Here is a 5,231-nt window from a genome sequence, read left to right on the forward strand (position 1 = left end):
CTGGACTGCATACATTGAGCACAGGCCAGGAAGTGTCTACCGCCTGGGCATCTGATTCCACAGCCACCCAAAGAGATCTGCAGGGGCCCCTCACGGAGCAGGTAAGTTCATTGAGGGGTGCCCAAGGAGCAAGTTACACAGCAGGGATGAGGCTGGGCATCAGGGATAGTGAGCAGCAACATGTCCAGGTCTCAGCCCTAAAACTCTATCATTTTATACTTTGGAAATTTTTGTCCAAAAGTTTGCTAGGAGCAGAGCAATCCTCCTAACAATGCATGCACAAACTGCAAATGAGGGCTTCATTACTTTTTTTTTTTTTTTGAGAGTGAGTCACGCTCTGTTACCCAGGCTAGAGTGCAGTGGCGCGCTGTCAGCTCACTGCAACCTCTGCCTCCTGGGTTCAAGCAATTCTCCCATCTCAATCTCCCAAGTACTATTTTTATTTTTATTTGTTTTTTTTTTTGGAGACGGAGTCTCGCGCTCTCACCCAGGCTGGAGTGCAATGGCGCCATCTCGGCTCGCTGCAAGCTCCGCCTCCCGGGTTCACGCCATTCTCCTGCCTCGGCCTCTCCGAGTAGCTGGGACTACAGGCGCCCGCCACCACGCCCGGCTAATTTTTTGTATTTTTAGTAGAGACGGGGTTTCACTGTGGTCTCGATCTCCTGACCTCGTGATCCGCCCGCCTCGGCCTCCCAAAGTGCTGGGATTACAAGCGTGAGCCACCGCGCCTGGCCTCCCGAGTACTATTTTAAAACATTGATATGTAGCTTAGTTCAGTACAAAATCCATTCACAGTTCACAATTTCTTTCTTTCCATTTTTTTTTCTTGAAATACAGACAGGGTCTCACTGTATTTGTACTCAAGCTGGAGTACATTGGCCTAATCACAGCTCACTGCAGCTTTAACCTCCTGGGCTCAAGGGATCCTCCCACCACAGCCTCCCAAGTAGCTGGAAATACAGGCATGCACCACCACACCCGGCAAATTTTTTACTTCTTGTAGTGACAAAACCTCACCATGTTGCCCAGGCTGGCCTTGAACTCCTGGGCTCAAGTGATCCTCCAGCCTTGGCCTCCTAAAGTGCTGGGATTACAGGAGTGAGCCACTGTGCCTGGCCCACAATTTATTTCAACAATGCATTTTTTAAGAAAAGTAAAGAAACACTATTAGATTCTTTAAATATAATTGTAACTGTTACAACATTTTGAATGGTTATGTATATGTTTATATTTTTCTGACCTATTTGTGTAAACAGAGTTTGTCAATGGTAAAGAAGTATTTGAAGAAATTATTCTTAAAAGTCTTGCCTAGGAATTGTATGCAGCCTATCACAAGAGAATTAAAAATAATGTTTATGAAAATTTGGCATTTATTTTAAAATATTACTTCCTAAAATAATATTTCAAATACGTAAGGCCAACCAATAAAAATGAGTCACGCACACCCCAGATATTGGCTAACATTGTGATTTGAAAGCCATGTACCTATTTAAAGCTCAGTAAGCCATTTAAAATTTATTTTGGTGATGTAATATAGCTAACCCTACATGGTATCAACTTAATGATTTTTTTTTTTGCCTCCTGACATGCTTTAATACCATGTATGAGGCCTTATCACTATCCTATTCCTGTGCTTTCAGTATCTCATTTGTATGCAAATTCTCATGTATGCAACTTATTCTTTGGTAAATGCTACCAGCAGATTGAGTGTCTCTGTAATTATGTTCCATCCCTGTCGGCCCTATTTGTGTCTTATTATATCACTGCTGCAGTCCCTGCTTCATGTTCCAGTCATGAATTACATACAGAGTGGCCCAGGCAGCAATTTTTCTTACTGGTGATAGACTGCTCCACATCTCTCCCCTGAATGCATTCCCCACTTACACAATATCTTTCTAAAATGCATGTGTGGGACTTGTGCCTCCTTTCCTTTTGTTTCCTTTTTTTAATCTACTTTTTAAAAAAATTCTTTAAGAGTAGGGGTTGCAGCCTCTAACTTCTGGGCTGAAGCTATCCTCTTGCCTCAACCTCCTGAGTAGCTGGGACGACAAGCCTATGCCAACCACCACGCTTGCCTAATTTTTAATTTTTTATAGAGATAGGGTCCCATTATGTTACCTGGGCTGGGCTTGAACTCCTGGCTTCAAGCAGTCCTCCACTTCAGCCTCCCAGAGCACTGAGATTACAGGTGTGAGCCACTGTGCCCGGCCTTAATCTACTTTTAAAACTAGATGTCATTTGGTTCTAACAGAGATACGTTGTTCAACTAACTTAGCCTCTTCTCATTTTCTCCCCCATTTGATTTATGTGATTCTAACATATGAGGTAAAATCACTTTATATACACGCGTATGTTTTGGGTTGTTTATAGCAAGGCTGAGTAATCTAATGAAAATTTCATGTGGGACAGCCATGCCAGGAATAAACATTATGCATATAGATTTACATACAAATATAAACACAATGTGTACACCTGTCTTTACACATACATACAAGTGTATGTGAATGAAATGTGTGTGTGTGTGTGTGTGTGTAGGGAGAGAGCGAGAGCGAGAGAGAGAGAGACTGTATGCTCTGGAGCAGTCATGCCTGTATTTGAACCCTAAATCTATTATTTATTTATTTATTTATTTATTTATTTATTTATTTATTGGAAATGGAGTCTTGCTCTGTCACCCAGACTGGAGTGCAGTGGCGTGATCTCAGCTCACTGCAACCTCCACCTCCCAGACTCAAGCAATTCTTCTGCCTTAGCCTCCCCAGTAGCTGGGATTGCAGGCACACGCCACCACGCCCGGCTAATTTTGTATTTGAGTAGAGACGGTGAAACCGTGTTGGCCAGGCTGGTCTCGAACCCCTGACCTCAGTGATCCCCCTGCCTCGGACTCCCAAAGGGCTGGGATTACAGAAGTGAGCCACCACGCCCAGCCCCTAAATCTATTATTAACGATCTGTTTGACCTTGGGCGATTTCTTAAACATCTGTGCCTCATTTTCCTCATTGGTAAAATGAGGCTAAGATTAAATACATTCGTGTAATCATGAAGATTAAATACACTAATGCATAGAAGTGCTTCTCGGTGCATAGTAAGCTTCAATAAATGACAGCTTTTTTATTATCACATAGGATAAACAAGAGATATAAATATACACAGAACAGGCATTGATTAGATTCAATCCACTGTTCACTCAGCCAAAATTGGTGGTACCTGCTGAGGGCAGCCACCCTGTCAGCTGTGACATGGGAGCCCGCAGGGTCAGTGAAGATGAAATTGACCTCTGATGGGCATTCACGACCCTCCTCCCTCCTTGCCGATTTCTGTACCCAACCTAGCACCAGGACAGAATGGGCCACCAACACCCAGCCTAGCTGGGAATTATGATAAATGGTCCCAGTCAGTTCTAACCAGTCCTCCCTCACCCACTACCACCTTAGCTGTCCCTTTGCTCAATGGGGATTCCCATACACATGTCTCCATCCCCTCCCAGCCTCACGAAGAGACTCACACAGTCCCTCTGTGTCCTTGCCATCCTCATGCCCAGAGAGTGCAGGCTGTGTGGGCTTGTTTTCGGGGTCCTGGAGGACAGGACGGGGTGTGTTTCCTATGGTCTCATTCCCAATCACAGGGCATGATTCGGCTGCAAGATGAACTTCTTCCCTCCAGGAAAGCCAAAAGAACTTTGCATGGTAAACAGGGAAATGGCCCAGGGGAGCTACAGCCATAGACACAGCCCTTCCTGGGGGTGGTGGTGAAGCCCCGGCTTTCTCCTGCTGGAGAAGTGGGGCCTGCTTGGTGCACAGCATTCCTGCCGCCAACATGCTTGGACACAGAGAATGGCCCAGAACCTTCCCACCATCCTCTAACATCACGCCTCGCTCTGCTGGCTCCCCAGGCTGTCTGGGTATCCAAGAGACCAGGACCAAAGGCTCATCCTGTGTCAGGACTGTGACAAGTCTTCCAGACCTTTCTAGAAGAAAGCTACACCAGGAAAGAAGAGTCCAGATACACCCAGCTGCATCACTTCCGTAAAAAGCTTTGCAGTTTATGACCTGTTTTGGTAGCAACCGTGCCCCTGTGGGAGGATGGGTATTGATTGGGCTTTCCATGTTACAGCTGAGGAAACTGAAGCTCCAGGATGTTACAACTTGCTCAAGGTCACACAGTGACTATTTGACCGAATTGGCACTCGAGTTTGTTTTCCCCCACTGCAGTCTAGTAAACTTTTCATTCATTTATTCACTCAACAAATATTTATTGAGATCCTACTATGTGCAACAGGTCCTGCAGAGACAGGCATGGGCAGGGCCAGCACCACCTCGACTTCACAAAGCCTCCAGTCCCAGGTGGAAGACACACAAGTGACTAATTGATTATAATTAAGTGTGGTGGGTGTTGCAGCAGAAGAAGTACATTTGTTAACCATCATGCTAGACGTTCTGCCGGAGGCTGGAAATAATTTTAAATGAATGAATATGGTGACCAGTCCAGCCTCCAGGGACCTGTTGCTGCTCTCACTGGATGTCTGCCTTCAGCGTGTCCAGCCGCTGGCCATAGCAGGGATGTCTGCGTGGGGCAGATGGTGGCAGGCAGCCTCCTCTGAGTTCTCCCAGGCAGCTCAGGGGCAGGAGGACCTCATACAAATCCAAGTGGCCAGACACAGCCCAGAGAGGTTGGTTGGAGTTTGGGGGGCAGCAGGGGATAAGTGGAGGACAACGTGGATGTGGTGTGGCTGGAGATGTCCACACCTAAACAGCTCGCAGAAAGTGCATTCTCAGCACTTCTGTTTCAGTTGTACACTAAAAAATTGACTTTTTTTTTAGAGACAGAATCTTGCTCTGTCACCCAGGCTGGAGTGCGGTGGTGTCATCATAGCTCTCTGCAGCATCAACCTCCCCAGCTCAAGTGATGATCCTCCCACCTCAGCCTCCTGAGTAGCAGGTACTATGGGTGTGTGCAACCGTGCCCAGCTGATTTTTTATTTTTTGTAGCAACAGAGTCTCACTATATTGCCTAGGTTGGTCTCAAACTCCTGGGCTCAAGCCATCCTTCCACCTCAGCCTCCAGAGTAGTTGGGACTACAGGTGCATGCCACCATGCCTGGCTTTTTTTTTTTTTTCTTTTTTGAGACGGAGTCTCGCTCTGTCACTCTGGCTGGAGTGCAGCCCGTGATCTTGGCTCACTACAACCTCCGTCTCCCAGGCTCCAGCAGTTCTCCTGCCTCAGCTTCCTGA

This window comes from Symphalangus syndactylus, chromosome 14 (assembly GCF_028878055.3).
Source record: "Symphalangus syndactylus isolate Jambi chromosome 14, NHGRI_mSymSyn1-v2.1_pri, whole genome shotgun sequence".
Lineage (NCBI taxonomy): Eukaryota > Metazoa > Chordata > Mammalia > Primates > Hylobatidae > Symphalangus > Symphalangus syndactylus.